This window comes from Dipodomys merriami, unplaced genomic scaffold, assembly GCF_024711535.1.
Source record: "Dipodomys merriami isolate MVZ:Mamm:240054 unplaced genomic scaffold, mDipMer1.0.p SCAF_8, whole genome shotgun sequence".
Lineage (NCBI taxonomy): Eukaryota > Metazoa > Chordata > Mammalia > Rodentia > Heteromyidae > Dipodomys > Dipodomys merriami.
Window position 1 is genome coordinate 4,469,726 of NW_027206401.1, and position 18,254 is coordinate 4,487,979.

General features: G+C 46.6%; 1 protein-coding gene and 1 long non-coding RNA gene across 4 annotated transcripts in view; both read left to right on the forward strand.

Moving 5' to 3' along the window:
* Positions 1–18,254, forward strand: part of Prkn (parkin RBR E3 ubiquitin protein ligase) — a 978,959-nt gene that overhangs the window by 565,255 nt on the left and 395,450 nt on the right. The window lies entirely within an intron of this gene.
* On the forward strand, positions 13,870–18,246 carry LOC138819215 (uncharacterized). Its single transcript, XR_011369368.1, has 3 exons — positions 13,870–13,955; positions 17,206–17,307; positions 18,161–18,246. It is a non-coding gene; the product is annotated as an uncharacterized lncRNA (long non-coding RNA).

Here is an 18,254-nt window from a genome sequence, read left to right on the forward strand (position 1 = left end):
TCCTTGTAGAAATCCCTTCTGAATTTAATGCAATCTTCCAAAAGAAAATTAGATAATAAATAAATTGGTTAGAAATCAAAGCAGAGTTTCAAGGAGCTGTTAGGAATCGAGGGGGAGTCCAGCCACTCCAAGCCATACAGCGCGCATTACCAAGACATATCGTTTGGGGTCATGTACTTAGGAAACTATAGAGGAAATATTTTATCTACATTGATAGTTTGAAATGTGAACCAGGTCCGTTTTAATGTCAGTGCGTGACCTTCATTTCCCCTGTGGTGAGCCCTGCAGATTTCCACCGGAGCCGCTGCGTCCTCGGGTCTGGGGGTGCTGCAGGTGCCCGCGCATGAATTTCACATGCTCTGCCTTTCCACCCAGCTGTCACTGTGGGTGCCCAGCATCCCCGCTGGCAAGAGGAGGGCGAGATTGCAAATCCTCCCAGACCAATTTTCTATCTGTTAAGGTCAACCTTGCATGGTGTAACCGGCTGGAGCTGAAGCAGTTCATTTTCTGTGATGGGTGTTGAGAAAGAGGCAGCTTTGTTCTTGAAGCATCCAAATGGTCCTTGCTGCAGATTCAAAGACAGCCGCACGCCTCTCTCTGTCTCTCTGTCTCTGTCTCTCATTAAGGTGCATTTTCATCAGAATGATTTTATGGCTTGTGCATTTCAGTGGCAGGGTTTTCTTAGGGTTTTCTTTGTAATTTGCAATTGTCTATAAACTGTGTGAGAGAAAGAAGTTACCATTGCAAAAATAAAAAGGTCTGTGCCCATTCATATCTCTAGATAAATGTTTTTAACTGCTAGGAGGGCACTTTTTGATGATTAGCAATGATATCATCTACCTTCAGCTCTATAAACATCCGGCGCAAAGCTATTATTTCTCATGACATTTAGAATTAAGTATTTGCAGATTTGTCCTTTGTGGTCTCCCCAGCTGGTAGAGCTATTTGCAACAAAATAAGCAATCCTCTAAAAAACTTGGAGTGCTAAATTATTTATTGAAGCAAGACACATGGTGTGTTGATTTTTGTCCTTGTTAATTGGACAGACTCTGTGTCCCACATCTCATGTGGCAGGGGAACCTTGAGCGTTTCCAGCGGCACTGACAGTTTCTGCTGTAGTTCCAGAAGAGCCTTTACACGGTGATACTACTGCAGACATGGCCGCGCTGGCCCTCATCTGTGTCACGGGCAAAGCATCTGTGGTCTTCAGTACCTGCTGGGGAGATCTCAGGAAAACAGGCAAGGGCAGGACAGTGCATGTGGCTTATCTCCATTTAACCTCCAAAAAGGCGGAAGTGCAGCTGTAGCTCAAGTCGTTAAGTGCTCACCTTGAGCAAAAAAGCTACAGGACAGCAAGCACCCAGGCCCTGAGTTTAAGCCCAAGCACCGGCACATACACAAAAGAAAATTTTGAACTTCAATCTATCTTACATCATATATAGATATTATTATTGATGAAATTTAAGCTATAGTATAAAAATTAAAACAATAAACCTACCCATAAAATAGGGCATTATCTTTATGACTCTGGTATAGAGGAAGATTTCTACATAGACTGCGCAGGGGTCTTAATGAAGGATGAGAAGATGTACATTCAAGTCAGGACTCCAGCCAAGGACACCATTCAGGGAGAGAACCTGCAAGTCCAAGGGCAGGATGGCAACACAGGTAAGTGTTGAAGGGCTCAGAAGGGGGAAACAACACAGGAGAAAAAGGCAAACCCTTTCAAAAATGGTAATCCAAATGACTAAAGAACATAGGAAAATCAGATACGCTAATTAAGATCACAGCATGATAGTATTACGTATCCAACAAACACCTTCAAAACATTTATAATCACTAGAAATTCTATACATACATGCATATATTTCCTCTTCGTGTATTGCTCTTATGAACATCGACTAATGCATAGTTCTAGAGTAATTAATAAGTGGCACAAAGAAGCTTTCTGGTAAGAACCCTCCGAGTACTATCATGTACTTTCCACTTCTGCCCGGCTCCAGGCCCTCCCTTCCTCCACCTCCCCCCATCTTACGTCACTGATTACAGGGAAGTGCATGGTCTCTGATTGGAGACGGAGGCAGAAATGGAAGGGGATGGTAAGAATTTCACAAACAATCTTCCTAGTCTGTGATCACTGAAAGATATAGCTCAGCCAGGGAAAGATAGTTTGTGAAATTCTTGCTCTTTCCTTTCAACTTGAAATATTGTGCGACCAATGCTGGGATGTCCGGGAAGTCTTTGTAAATAAAATTTGTCTCATGCCACCAACCCCAGGTTACCCTTGGTCACATCACAAGACTGGTCTGGGACAGTCCCAGTATCGCTGGTAACAATCAGTGTTACAAGTAGGGACATATGAACATGCGTCTCTGCGCTGTTCTCCATACTCGTTAGTGAGAAGCACAAGGGACAGGCGGATCGTGCTCCAATAGAGCTGCCACTCAGGTCATTGAGGACTTGCTATTCCGTGTTCCTACCTTCACAGACTGACTTCGATCCCCTGTTCTGACAGCGCACTCTATTCCCAGAGAGACAAATTGACTTTCTGTCCCCAACAGGCTGCAGTCCTCTGTTGTCCTGCTACTGACCTGTTTGCCAACAGTGACTGATTCTCACTCCACAACACCTTTCCCATTTTGATGAAAATGGTTCTCCCAGACAGTCTCTCCTGGGGAAGGCTTCTCAGGACCACAGACGCAGGCTTACTTACATCATCAATCCAAACCTTCTTTATATGTCTTTAGCCTGGGATCACCTCTAAACTTGTAAAGCCTTTGAATATGATTTGTCCCCACAACCAAAGAAGACTGTCTCCTTTCCTGTTCATTTTCCTTCTTAAGGTTTATGGATCTTTTTAGCTAGCCTGCGATGGCCTTGCCGACCCTCAAGATGTATGGATAGCATTATGGCTAAGGATGCCACTTGGAAGACAGACTGTAAGGGTATATAACTTGATTCTTCACTCACTACCTGTGTTTCTGGACCAAAGAAAGCCCTTGGTGCAGTGTTATCTGGCGGCCAAGTGAATCCATACACAGAACATACTTACTGGCAGCCAAGTGAATCCATACACAGAATACACTTACTGGCGGCCAGGTGAATCCACACACAGAACACACTTACTGGAGGCCAGGTGAATCCACACACAGAACACACTTACTGGCGGCCAGGTGAATCCACACACAGAACACACTTACTGGAGGCCAGGTGAATCCACACACAGAACACACTTACTGGAGGCCAGGTGAATCCACACACAGAACACACTTACTGGAGGCCAGGTGAATCCACACACAGAACACACTTAGCAAAACATTTCACGTCCCAGAACAGCAGGTCCAGCTAGCACTGCCCAAACGTACAAATACACCTTGGGAGTGTGGTAGAAAAAGTACCCAGTTCTAAAGCCTTAAATTGTAGGCACACAAGTCCAGTTTGCTCAGGAAATGAAATGCATTTGTGTCTGGACTAAGTCCCTTGTGGGGAGGAAGTAAGGGGCAGACAGCTCTGGACAGAGCTGTGGGAGCATCGTCCCCCTGTGTGTACACATGCAGTTGTTGCACTTGGAGCAGATAAATCATTGAGCACGCTTTCCTAATGTTTTTTAAAAATTCTCAAAGTTTATAAGTTATATGAATGTTCCTTGAAAATTTTAGATCTCTATATAAATATAACATCAATTGCAATGTTTATTATTCTTTTCCTTTTGAGAAATATATGTGTGTATATATATTACATATATATATATATATATATATATATATATATAATAGTTCTTTTTAGAAATGACAAACATCCAAATGGGAATGTCTAGCAGTAAGTATCAGCTCAAGAGGAATATTTTGAGAGAGGAGGGACCAGATTCCTAAATGCAAATGTTCTTAAATATTAGTGAGAGGAATAAAATGGGAGCATAATTACCTAAGACTTAACTGTGACACATACTGGCCCTTGCTGACCCAAAAGTACTTTGGAAAGAAAGAAAGAACTTTATCAATGTCACTTCCATTTCAGTAGAGCTTAACTTCCCAGCTGCTATAAAAGCTATGACAGAGACATGTTAGGGCTGAGTCTTCCAGAAGCAGAAATCAAGACAGAAGTGGGTATCTATGATCTTTTAAATTTTTTATTGTGAAAATACCGCTCAGAGGGGTATTTTCATGGCAAGGTAATGAGTACATTTCTTATCAAGCATTGTTGCCTCCTCCTTTGTTTCCCCTTCCCATCCCTTCCCAATAGCTATGATTTTTAACTTGCTCCTGTGGAACCAGGGCCTAGGCAGGGAAAGGAAAAAAGTCAAGATCAATTGAGAGAGCTGATTAGGTCTGGCGTGGTTATTGAACAGCCCACTGGCCAGCAGTTTGGCCTACATGGTGGGCCAAGCCACTATGGCCCACCTGTCTAAATTTCTTGGTGCAGCTGCTCTTTAAGGAGCCTGCCCACTGACTACATGCCACCAGCTGGGCTGCATCTCCTTCACTAAATAAGACCCTGGGGTACCATTCTGTGTCTCCTGTAGACTACAGACTAGGACCTAGAAAAAGAAATGAGCAAACCCCAAGAACAGGTATTCAGAGAGTATTACAAAATGGAGTGCATAATAAGTATTTCTAGACAAAAGTAATCCTATTTAGCTTGTTCTAGTAATTGCTATAATTCAGAGGGAACTATTCCAGTAAAAGAATACATATTTTGATAGCAAGAAGTAATCAGCCTTATTAATTTGATATCCTGATAACCTTACTCAAAAAAAGCATTATATAACAATGCATATAGGTGCAAAAGAAAACAAAGTTTTAACTGTTTCTTGCAATTACTATAATATCCATTTCGCATGGACTACTGTAAATTTCCTTTGTGTTATCTGACATAATTTATCTCCTTTAAAATAGAAACATATGCACATTCAAATAGTGAAAATGTATGTGAGAGAAAAATTAAATACATTTAAAATTTTATTTTCATACCAAATTTCAATTTCATAGATTTAAGAAGAGATGAGATACTTTATCATGTCTTTTAAGAAACAGAATTATTATTCCAAAAATGTATCCATAATATGTATGATCAGCCATGTTGCAGATAAATTATTATAGTAATGCCATTTTTAATTCCTCTACCATGTTATTAACAGTTTTGAAAACAAATGCCAACTTCTTATCTCTTTAATTGTGCGTCTGAACTGTGAGGGACTTGGGATAGGGTTGTAACATCCTAGGCTTAGTGCAGGTGGATGAGCTTCCTGGCAAGTGGAATTGCACTTTCTTAGCGTGGATTCTGTTTTGATGCCCATTTTTAAAGGCTATTTCATTTGCTCAATGATTATTTCAAAAGCTGATCCCAACTGATTTCCATGAGTGCTTCCCAGTGACTAGGTTAAAGTGGGCAAGAAGGTTAAACTGATCCAAGTAGTTTAACAAAAGACTAGAGCTGGGCCAGGGTCAGAAATCTCCCAAGAGAGATGTAGTTCAGTGGTGGAGCCCGGGCCTACCAAGCACAAGTCTCTGAGAGAGTATGTCCCCAGTGTCCCCACCACCTCCCAAAGGGTGTCATGAGCCAAGGACCAAACAATTCACCTGTGAACCTGTGGAGGGCATTCCACCTTAAACTAGCAGCCTCCATTGCTGCTAGTGTCTGATGCCAGGCCCATGACAGAACAGAAAGCAAAGGCCTTGAAATCAGGCCTGGTTTGCTGCTGCCGGGCATTACTGGAATTATTAGTTGTACAGCTCTTTAGCCTCAGCTTCCTCCCAGGTTTGTGGTGCTAATCCAGGAAATGAACTCCACATGGAGGTGCTTCAGAACCCCTCTCATGCTATTCACGTGTTACCAGTGGGCTCTTCGCCCCGGGTCTGCCAGACTTGCCTGTATCCTCCGCTAACATTTTGCATGTGTGATGTTTGCATTGGACATCTAACAAAGCCTGGGGTGATGAAGACTGGCCATCTGGGGGTGGCCAGGGGGCAGTCCACGGGCTCGGCTGTCCTCACTGCCACACCAGGCAGCGTGGCAGCCCACGGGTGTCTTGTGCACAGTGACCGGCTGACGATCCCTCCCGGGCCAAATGCCAGCACTGAACTATGAAGTTGAAAATGTCTGAGACAGTGTCCCTCAAATCACTACGATAACAGCTATAGCGATTCCGTTACAAGCAGTCTTACTGCGGAAGTTATGTTGATGAAACTCTAAAATCCCGGAAGTGCGAAGATGACGGACATCCCACACTCTGGTTCCTACCTGGCGGTGGCGGCCGCTGTCCAGCTCTAGTCTGGCTTTCTGGAGAGAGACCTTTGGCCAATACAACTCCAGCTCCATATGGAGAGACACTTTAATACAGGAAATATAAAAGATGAAAAGTCTTTGAACTTTTTATTCTTTACCAAATAACTGACAGGTTGAATGATCCTCTTACCTATGTTGAAAACTTAGTCAAGGCAAACCTGAATTACCTGGGCACATTGCTTAGGACTACCACTGGCTCCTTGTCTGTCTGCATATCTGTCTGTCCACCTGCGCTGCTCAGCACGGGTTGGCTGTCCCTCGCGTGGCTAGGCGGTGCTCTGGGAGGTGACTGAGCCAGCCCTGCGCGAGTGCTGCCCAGGGCTGCTCTGGAGGCACACCCCCGGCCCCCCAGCCCCCCAGCTCCCCCAGTCCCCCAGCCTCCCAGCCTCCCCAGCCCCCCAACCTCCCCAGACCCCCAACCTCCCCAGACCCCCCTGCCCCCCAGCCCCCCAACCTCCCCAGACCCCCAACCTCCCCAGACCCCCCTGCCCCCCAGCCCCCCAACCTCCCCAGACCCCCAACCTCCCCAGACCCCCAACCTCCCCAGACCCCCCAGACCCCCCTGCCCCCCAGCTCCCCCAGCCTCCCCAGCCTCCCCAGCCCCCCCAGCCCTCCCAGCCCTCCCCAGCCCTCCAGCCTCCGCAGCCCCCCCAGCCTCCGCAGCCCCCCCAGCCTCCCAACCCTCCCCAGCCCCGCAGCCCCCCAGCCTCCCCAGCCTCCCCAACTCCCCCAGCTCCCCCAGCCTCCCCAGACCCCCCCGGCTCCCCCAGCCTCCCCAGCTCCCCCAGCCTCCTCAGCCCCCCCAGTCCCCCCAACCTCCCCAGTTCCCCCAGCCCCCCAGCCTCCCCAGCTCCCCCAGCCCCCCAGCTCCCCCATCCCCCCAGCCCCCCCAGCCTCCCCAGCCCTCCCAGCCCCTGCAGCCCCCCCAGCCTCCCCAGGCCCCCAGCCTCCCCAGCCCCCCAGCCTCCCCAGCCCCCCAGCCCCCCCAGCCTCCCCAGGCCTCCCAGCCCCTGCAGCCTCCCCAGGCCCCCCAGCCTCCCCAGCCCCCCAGCCCCCCCAGCCTCCCCAGCCCTCCCAGCCCCTGCAGCCCCCCCCAGCCTCCCCAGCCTCCCCAGCCCCCCAGCCTCCCCAGCCCCCCAGCCTCCCCAGCCCCCCAGCCTCCCCAGCCTCCCCAGCCCCCCCCAGCTCCCCCAGCCCCCCAGCCTCCCCAGCCCCCCCAGCCTCGTGTGAAGATGGTGAAGCGTAATGATGTCCACGTCTGCACAGTGCCAGGCATACCGCAGACACTATCACCCCTTGGCTCCCACTTGCTAGCTGCAGGAGGATTGTCTCGCAGGATTGTCTCCTCTGTCTGTTTTGCTCTGCAGACTGACGTCAACCGTGGCCTAGAAGCATCACTAAAGACTGTGTCATCTTATTTCTCTGGCTGGTGTGACCTCTGGGTCCCAGACACTGCCGTGCTGGTGCATTTCTCCTGTCATTAGCAAGCTGAGTTGGTTTTTGTTTTTTCCACTTGGGGACAGGAAAGTGCACACACGCCCAGACCCTCTACGCGAGGAAGCCACGTCACGGACGTTCTCTGCGGCCTCGTTCTGACATTTCGTTTTCTTGGTATTTTTTCATTTTCTCCTCTTCCTGCCTGCATTCTTTTTCGTTTTTAATTGACATAGGATGGCGCAGGAATCTGTAGAGAAAGCATCCCGAGGAGCTGTGGAGCATGGTGGTTGAGCGGGGTTGTTCCCCCACACCTCACGGGGTCCTCTGACGATGTGTGCGCGTGCCCGGCCGCCGGCCCTGGGCGTGTGGAGGCCAGAATGCTGCTGAGCACCCTGCCGCACGCAGGCCCGGCCAGGCCGACCTCCGGCCCCAGCGTGTGTCGTGCTGTGTGGGAGGGGACGCTCGCTTCGGGTGAGGGCGATGGTGGAGCTGTGCTCTTGACCGCTGTTGGCTCCTCCTGGGTGTGCGACACCTCGCTCTTCCCCCTGAGCCAAGAGGCTGGCTCTTTCATTTGCATTTTGATCAATTAAAGAGGGCACTCACCCTGCCCGGCCTCAGCTAGCATGCTTCACGGAGGCAGCCACCGCCATTGAAGGAGCATGTGCTGTGAAGGAGAGGCTGGGCAGAGATAAACAACCCTGAAAAGCATTTTCCAGAACCAAAAACTGTGATTTAGTTTTGCACATCCAGTAAGTCTCTAACACCTCTGTTGGGCTTAAAAGGCGTGCCACCCTTTGTGTTCATTGATGTGATGACGATGACGACGACGACGATGATGATGATGATGATGATGATGATGATGATGATGACGACGATGTAGATGTACCTTACAACGGAAGCTAGTCCTTCACTCATTCGCTTTATAAAGATTGGAGATGTTGGCAGATCTCTAATAAAACAAGGCTCCAGCTTCACTCGGAATATGTCCCTCCTGATGCCTCGGTCTGATCCCAGAAGGGTTGCAGGGTTTTCATGCCATCGGTAACCTTAAGCTGAGAGAATCAGCCCTAAGAAGGCCAGGAGGATGGAGCAGAGAAAAAGAGAGGCCACAGGGAACCAAATCAGAGAGCACCGCACTGTAGCTCAAACGCCACCTTACTCCAGGTGGACTGGGTGATTGGTGATGTGGAACGTGGTTGCCGTGGTCCTGGGGCACTGGCTCCCACGCGCTCCTTAGCAGGAGTGCAACGAGTCTGCAGTCTTTAGCAGAACTGATAAGGCACTGCTCAGGCGGCAGCACACGGTGCAGGAGCTGAGCTCGACGCCAGCTCAGAAGCCTCATCTGAGCCGCACATCCATTCAGACGCTCCTGTCAGCCAGTCTCACCAGTGCAGGCATTAGCGGACTGTGGCGGCGTGGCCTGCTCCCGCTTCTCACTCTTGGCACCTGCTCAGTATGTTGAGCTGCCCCGCCTCCTTAAATGCTCAGAGAAGCCGTGCGATCTTCACAGCATTTACTGAGAGGCACAGTGAGCCTCCAGGCAGCCGGCCGGAGCCTTTTTCTCTACTGGAGTTGAAACGGTGGGATGGGTGAGGAGAAGCTGTTTCAGTGCAGTCAGTCCTGGCTCTGGAGTGCCCCCATCCTAGAGGCTGAGCCAGCAGACCCAGGGCTCAGAGCTGCCAGGCCTGCCCGCCAGAGACTCCGTTTGGAGCCTTATCACTCTGTGCTTTAACAGCTACAGTGGCTCTGGTGGTTGTTCTGTTGGATGGTCTGTCAGCCTGGACCCTGGGCATGACATGTAGGTGAACCAGCTGTGTTCATTCCTGTTAGAATAACTTTTTTTTTTTTTTTTGTCAGTTGTGGGGCCTGAACTCTGGGCCTGGGCGCTGTCCCTCAGCTCTTCAGCTCAAGGCGAGCACTCTACCACTTGAGCCACAGCATCACTTCCAGTTTTCTGGTGGTTAATTGGAGATAAGAGTTTCACACTTTCCTGCCCGGGCTGGCTCTGAACCGTGATCCTCAGATCTCAGCCTCTGGAGTAGCTAGGATTACAGGTGTGAGCCACTGGTGCCCGGTGGAATGACTTGTTTTGATCTTCCTCCACCATGTTTTCTATGGAGTATTTGACTTTAAAAAAATAAGTATGAACAGCTGCTTTTATGTCAGGAATGCTAGCACTTTTCAGTATGTGTAATGGTAAGAGTAAATATCATTCCATTCCTTGCTTCTCATGTATTTTGAGTGTTCTTCCACATCAAGTGTTAAGACTTTTCTGTCAGCAGTTATCATCATTGTTAACTGTTCTAGCTTCATATGAATTCCTTTGGCAAGACTAAGCTAACTCAACTTACCCAGGGTGCTTTCTCATAGCTTCATAATTTCATTGTTGCAAATGTTGATGAACTTTGAAAAGAACCAAGTTCTATGATCACCATCATTGTTATTATCATCATCATCATGAAAATAATTATTCTAACACCGTCGATCCAGCCATCTACTGCTTCACTAATTCATAATGTCCCATAAGATAAAATCACTCAGAATTTTGATCTAATGATTGTGTCTGTTTGGGGACCCTCCACCTGGGCTTCCATTTCTGCTCACTACTCCTGGTTCCGTGCTTGGCAGGACATTCACATGTCACAAGATTGGCAAGATCTGGTTGGAAAAGCATCTTTTTATTGCCGTCTTTTTCATCCCATGTTTAGGCTATTTTATGATTATTCTTTCAGGGCAAATTATGTTCTAAAGGAGACAAATAATGAAGAGAGATTTGCAAATACCCCTGGCTTGCTCCCTGATGGTTTGGAGATGGTTGCTACCTTCCCATAGCTTAGCACTCTCCTTCCCCTCCACCGCCTGACATGCTCCCTTTCTAGGCAACACTAGCCCATATAGCAAAGGCAGTAAACAATCAGATGCCAACCCCCTTTACCTTGGGATGGCACTGTTCTGGGGCAGCTACCACCATACAAGGCAACAGGAGCCCCTTAGAGTGAGCTTCAGGTCTGGGCAGGACCCTTATCTACTACTTGGGCAGCAGCCGTAAATCCTGGCCCTGGCCCACACACCCACACCGGGGTCTCGGGCTCCTAGCCCCTTGTAGCCCCTCCTAGACCGCCTAGGTTATATAGGTCACCTCAGACAACAGCACTTCTTCTCACTTCTCCCTTGTGAGAAGGGGTCTTGCCAGTCCCTTTCCCTTACCTGGATAAATGGGTGGTTTTCTGGCAAAGTCCAAATGATCTAACAGTTACCTTGAAGGCTAATTTGAATTCTATTCCCAATCTGGCATCAATTTTTGCTTACTAGGTTCAGCTTGGAACATTTTTATCAATTGTAATAATTTTATCCAGGCATGAATGACACAGAAATAATCTAAACTACTCAGAAGGTGAAGATATGGAGAATCGCAGCTCAAGGCCAACCCAACAGAAAAGTTGGGTAGACTCCATCTGCAAAATAACCAGCAAAAAGCAGGGCAGGAAGTATGCTTCAAGTGGTTGAATGCCAGCCTAACAAACATGAGTCCCTGAGTTCAAACCGCAATGCCAGATAGATAGATAGATAGATAGATAGATAGATAGATAGATAGATAGATAGATAGATAGATAGATAGATAGATAGATAGGTAGATAGGTAGGTAGGTAGGTAGGTAGGTAGGTAGGTAGATAGATAGATAGATAGATAGATAGATAGATAGATAGATAGATAGATAGATAGATAGATAGATAGACCTGATGTTTTCCCCTCTTGAGGAGGGTGCCATTCTCATGTGTTCTATGAAACTGCTAAACCTTTATAATTTTCTATTAAAATCCAACTCCATTTTGTGTGCATATTTGAATGTTTCCTGACTGTCAACACTCTAGTCCTCTGTCTTCTCCATTTTCTGTAGATTTGTGGTCCTAGAAGCTACCCACAAGGCATCATCATTTATAGTCCCAGACTAAACCAGAGAATGGGGTAGCGGTTTTCTTTTTTAAAATCTTGGTGGGCTTTTTTCTTGAGGTTTGAAATTTAGCTACTACAAGCCCCAGCCTGGGTTTGACCTTGAGTCCCCTCTAACCAAGACACCATGCCTCTGCTCTGAGATACTCTCTTGAGCAACCTCAGGGGACATTTCTTTCTAAGACTCATTTCCTGAATCTCTGGCTAAAAGAGAGAGGTTAATAGTTTTGGGAGTTTGTTTACAGGCCATTAGAAACAATTAGCACATTGCAGAGATTAAAAGCTTGTCTCTAGAATGCTGGATGGCCTAGAAAGCAAACAGGACTTTACAAAGGACTATTTTTAGCATCTAATTAAGGCAGACTTGGAGATGCCTATCCTCTCTGGCCAGATTGTTTCATATTTTAATTATCAAGAATTCTTTATTTCCTCCCAGTTAAATTCTGCCTTTGGTAATTTAAAGTTATAGTAATTTAAAAAACCCTATTCCTAGCCAGGTACCAGTAGCTCATGCCTGTAACCCTTGCTGCTCAGAGGGGTGAAATCTGAGCACCATGGTTTGAAGCCAGCCCAGCACAGAAGTTAACTGGCAAACAGCTGAAGCAGAGATGTGGCTCAAGTGTTAGAGCACCATCCTTGAACAAAAAAATGCCTGAGTTCAAGCCAGTAGTGACACACACACACACACACACACACACACACACACACACACACACACACAATTCTTAGAAAGACATTTATGAATCACCCCGCAACCTTTGTAGGCTCCATTTCAAACCCTGTACCTCTTTGACATTTTTCCTTAATAGTCTATTTTTTTTTAATTTTCCTTCCTGCGTACCACTTTGGCTCCGATTTCACTGTTATCTCGGTGGGGTCACCACACCGGTGCCCTCACTGATGCGGATTCCTGGCTTCCCTTCCTCCTCTAGAACACACATGTCCCCTAGCCAGTAACCCTGGCGTTTTCCACCTCTGAGGAGGAGGGTGCCATTCTTAGGTGTTCTACGACGCTTCTAAACCTTTGTGATCTTGTGTTGAAAGCCAGCTCCATGTCGTGTACATGTTTGAATGTGAACCGACTGTCAGCAGTCCAGTCTTGTATCTCCTCCATTCTTACTGTTTTTCTAGAACTTTGTTCAAGTGAATTTCTCCAGTGGCTCCCACTGTAGTTGATTTTGAAGCCATTTCTTTTCTTTCTTTCTTTCCTTTTTTTCTTTCTCTTCACTACTGAGAAGATAAGACGCGCTTTAGTTCACGCGGGCGTCCACTCCTCCTCTCTGCATTGCAGGCATAATTTCACATGATGCAGACAGCCCGCTAGCCCCGTAGCACTCCCCTCCTCAGTCCAGCCCTTTTAGTTTTGGTTAACTTTTACTGAGGTCTGTTCTGCCTGAGCAGAGCTGGCCGGTGACTCCTGTGCATGATTCTAGCTGTAGCTAGAATGACGGGTGCACATGGATACCCAGCCTTTTGTGTTGAGATGGCATCTCACCAACTTTTGGTGCATCTGCCAAAACACAGTGGTTCTCCAAGTCCTGCCTCCCATGCAGCGAGGGCGGCAGTGCGCAGCCGCAGGTGGCTTTGCGATACTGTGTAAGAATGCACATAAGCAGCGACAGATTCTTGAGTGATAAGCCAAATGTGGGAAAGATCTGAGTTAAAGGCCAGCCTTGTCATGAAAGCCTTCTTTGCACTCAGGGCCTGTATGCTGCCCCTGAGCTCTTTTTGCTCAAGGCTAGGGCTCTACCACTTCTGGTTTTCTGGTGGTTAATTGGAGATTAATAAGAGCCTCTCAGACTTTCCTGCCCAGGCTGGCTTCAAACTGCAATCCTCAGATCTCAGCCCCCTGAGTAGCTAGGATGACAGGCATGAGCCACCAGCCAGTAGTTTTTATTGTTTTTATACCATCTGGGGTTCAGTTTGTTTTCTCCACTAATTAAAAAATTAAAGGCAGGAAAATGTCCAAAGCAGACAGAATGGGTTTCTGTGAAAGAGAAAGACATGGTGAAATGACGAGTGAAACAGCAGAACAGACTCCTGTCCAGAGCCGGGGTGCACAGCCGTTCCAGGGCCCTGGCTCCGCCCCTAGGGTGTGCCCCTGCTCTGATTGGCTGAGAAGGAGTCTCATTATTGGTCACAGTATCTCCACATGCGGAGTCATTCCTCTTCCCCCTCCTTTTGGACTAAGGTTGGTGACGGAGGACAGCCAGGATGGGAAAGTCCAGGAGCCTCTCACCTTCAATTAACCTCCAGAAGCTGAAAGTGGAGCTATGGCTCAAGTAAGCGGAACACTAGCTTTGAGTGGAAAAGCTCCCAAGCCCTGAGTTCAAGCCCCAGTACCACCCTGACACCCCAAGTGTGTGTGTGTGTGTGTGTGTGTGTGTGTGTACGTGTACGTGTACGTGTACGTGTGTACGTGTACGTGTAGGCACTTGGCAGGACAGTGGGAGAGAGGATACTTATAGAAAGTTCATCCATCACATGAGAATGAGTGTCATAAACACAGTGGCACTATCCAGAAGAGAGCTGTAGATGACCATCTTGCACTAATACTGAAGTCCACGTGGCACTGTGATGGTAGAGGAGGAGAGGAGGAGGTCAGTCATCAGGGAAGCAGACAGGGAGCAAAGGTGTAAGGGCCCACGGACACTGATAGATGGGCGCATGGTCTGGGATGACTGGAACCATGTGTATAGGGAAGTAATTGGGATGAAAAGATGTGTAAGTGCCAAGCCGTGTAAGGTTTTGAATGTTAACTTCAGGTCCTCATTCCATGGAAGGTTCTAGAACAGGGAAAGTAAATGTTTCTCACCCAGGTCTTGGAAGGTTGGTCTGCATAAGGACATTTCAGAAAGGCAAGAGCCAGTGGGAAGCAAGAAGGTAGAAGATTATTGTCCTCATTCAAAGCATATATTTGGTACACCTTTAATTAGGAACTAGGAAGCTTTAAGAAAAAAAACCCCAACAGATTTTACTTGGCTACACTCAAGCAATGATTCTTTTATTGCCATCAAGTGAAATCACAATTTCCTAATGAATCAGAATGTGAAGGTCTGAATAATTGAAATATAAATTTAAGGATACTGCAAAACAGGAACTGTGCTATTACTCATGGTTGTGACTTCCCTGAACTAGAGCTGAGGACATGAAGTCAGCTCAGCGTGAACCTTGTAGATGAGGCAGAAATCCAATCACTGAAAAGCCTGAAGGGAGCCCCTCGGAAAGTGTCTTTAATGTGCCTTGGGGAAGTGAGGAAATCGAAAGCAAGAAATTAGGAAAGAAAATGAGGAGCTAAGGTTTTAAGTAGGATTCACAGTGGCAAGGCTGGCCGTTGACTTATCACTGCTCAGCTTTGTCAAGCAGCAACTGCTTCTGTGAGCAAGAACTCTCAGCCATAGTCATGCTGAAGTCTGTTGGCACTGACAGTAAAGACAATGGTGGTGCTGTGGATGCGGCATATCTGCTGAACTGAATGTCCATGCCTTCATGCTACTGCAGCCTTGGCAGGGGCATGACAGTACTGGGGAAGCGGGGAGCGAGGTGGTCAGATGTGTATGACATCCGTTCTTATTGGCTGTTGAGAGCCAGTGGTTAAATTTTCAGAAATTCCTTGAACCAATTGTTAGATCATCCATTTAAACCTATTTTGCTTAGCTGGATTCTGGTAGCTCAGGCTTGTAATCCTAGCTACTCAGGAGGCTGAGATCTGAAGACCGTGGTTCAAAGCCAGCCAGGGTAAAAAAAAAAAAAAGTCTGTGAGACTTCATTTCTAATTAACAATCAAAAAGCTAGAAGTGGAGCTGTGGCTCAAGTGGTAGAATGCCAGCTTTGAGTGACAACGCTAAGGGACAGCACCCAACCCCTGAGTTCAAGCCCCAATACTGTCACACGTACGTGCAGACACGCACGCATACACACACACATACACAGAGTATTGCTTGTATTTACAATTTAGTTAAGTTATACTGTAAAAGTAACACACATTCCAGACTTACCATTTAGAAATTAGTCCATTTTGAAAGTGTCTGTGTCTTTGAGGTAATTTTCCTTTATAACATGGCAATGGTGGCGGCTCCCTACCAGACCACAGACGGGCCTTCTTGCCAGTCTCCCTTCTCAGCTTGGAGTCAGGAACTTGAGGTTGGCAGATTGAAACTGACCTTGAAGGAGTATTTACACCAAAGAAACCCACAGATCTGTGAATCAGACCATGGTACCCACAGCCAGCCAGCTGTTCAACATTCATCGGGTGACCCAGGGCTTCTCTGATTTGTCAGAATGAGAAGCCACGCCTCTCCTGCACAGACTCTGCTGCGTTCATCCTTCCTCAGATGCTCAGGGCTGTCACACGCCAGTGTTCCGCAGGGCATTTATGGATAGGACCCTGCTGTACCCATTTTCACCCGTGAGAAATTGGGCCTTCCAGTGGCTGACACTTGCTAGCCACATGCTCTTCCAGTCAGTTCATTCATCTCTCAAGTGCAGAGATGCAAGAGTTCCCGTCACTTTGAACCTTGATGTGAACCCCATTTCCAGCATGGATCCCAATAGCTAAGGAAGCATCTCCTCTCCGATGTAAGATCAGGAGGAAGTTCAGGTAGACGAGAGTGTTTATTTCATTTTCCCCATTTCTCAAGCCCTCAGTGTTCTTGTGGCTGAAGCCAGGTGCTCTGCGCAGGGGCTGGCGAGCGGGTGCTGCGCTTGCCGGCCGATGCCGATTTTCTTCTCACCCTATTAAAACCAATGAAAGCTAAGTTTCTGGATGAAAGTAATAGGATGCCCATTTTACCTCTGTTATTTTGGAAAATCTTTTATTACATTTCCAATAACTAAGATTTTTCTCTCCATTTTTAGCTCTTCACAGAGTGTTTTTTAATATTTATATTCACTAGGCCTTGAAGTCAATCTTGATGTTTTCCACTGCAATGGTTCTAAACTCTAAATGGATTACACTGACAGTACAGACAAATTTAATCTTCTTCATCTATAACTTGAGGATAAAAGGTCAAAAAGGAAACATGTTTCTCTCCTCTCCTGCAGATAAAAATGTAAATAGCTAATTTCCTTTGAAGGTTGTAAATAAAGCATGCTTTCTGTGTTCTCTTTTTAGCATTAAGTAGGCCAGCAAAAATTAACCCTTCAAAGTGTCTGTTTGGCTGAGAAATATGGTTTTGTGTTGTTTGTCCTGTTTTTATTAGCGGGTTTTGCTAGCTAGAGGAAATCCATCCTGGGACACTTGGACTTCTGAGGACTATGTTGATGAAGCTACTGTTTTGCCCTGTACTTAATTTCCATGTAGAAAGACCCTAACCTGCACAGTGCTCAGCCCCAATCTGTGAAGGACTGTGGCCAGGAGAACAGGACAGCATAGAGTGCCATGCTCTGTGCAGGGAGCCCACACAGGGAAAACAGAAAAAGGAGACAAGGCCCTAATTCGAACTCTGTTATGTCCCAGAAAGGAAGCAGAGCAGAGAGAGATGACCCTGGGCGTTTAACATCCTGACAACTCCTCCCCCCTCCTTTTGTCAGGTCTCCAGATTCCTTAAGTCTTCAGCTGTACGGTTTCAGGGACCATCTGTTAAATTACACCAAAATACGGATTCTGAGTAGCACAGAACATGGTAAGAAAAGGTGAGAAAAAGTCCAGTTAGACTAGTTCTACTTCCCCACAGTCTGAGGAATCAGACACCCTCTCCACTTTGACCTTCTGGAAGCGTCTTGAAGCTTCATGTGTTCATTTGTGAAACAGCATTACATTGTTATATTCCTCCAAATACATTATTCTTGTTACTTTATACCTCTATGTTTTCATTACTGTGTGAAGCGTCATTTCCCTCCTCTGCTATAATGTTTGGCACGAGGTGTGTCAATAATGATTGACGAATGACAGCACCTTTGTATCTGACATCACCATTTTCTCATGCCTGCCACCTTCATAAAGAGGCTTTGTAACGTGTCTGTAATAAGCTGATGGACAGTAGATTTAATGGAAAATCTTCAAGTTCACTCGAGGTTAATAAGCCTAAAATATTGAAAGCTAAATTAAAGCCCTTTCTGCCATAAGAAGACATTTAAAAAAATGTTTGATGGCATTTTAGCTGACTCTGGAAGTAGCTGTTCTTTTGACCCCCCCCCCAAAAAAAAATTCATTTGTACCTGGGATGAGAATGAAAATTTCTTGTCTGTCTTGCTTGTGTCTTAGAATAAAGATTATCTTCACTAATCATCTTTGCAAATGTCTATCTGAAATTTTTGCCTCAAAATACCTCCTGGGGGATATGCCAGCACTCTTTTGTCTACTCTTAAGTATAGGTTGTATTATTGATTATAGGTATCTAATACACATTTTTTGCCTCATTTAAGATTGTAATCTCAACCTTAATTTCCCAAAATAAATGATGAGAACAAAATCCTCTTATTTACTTTGTTGCCATAAAGGTGTTCATATTTCTTGATCCAATCTCTTGCGTTTTTCCATTTCCAGGACCCACAGTGAGAACGATTTGCAATTCCAATGCCTTGTACTGTATTTAAATGGAAACAAAAGGAAGCTCTAAGAACAAAAACCTTGCTGAGTG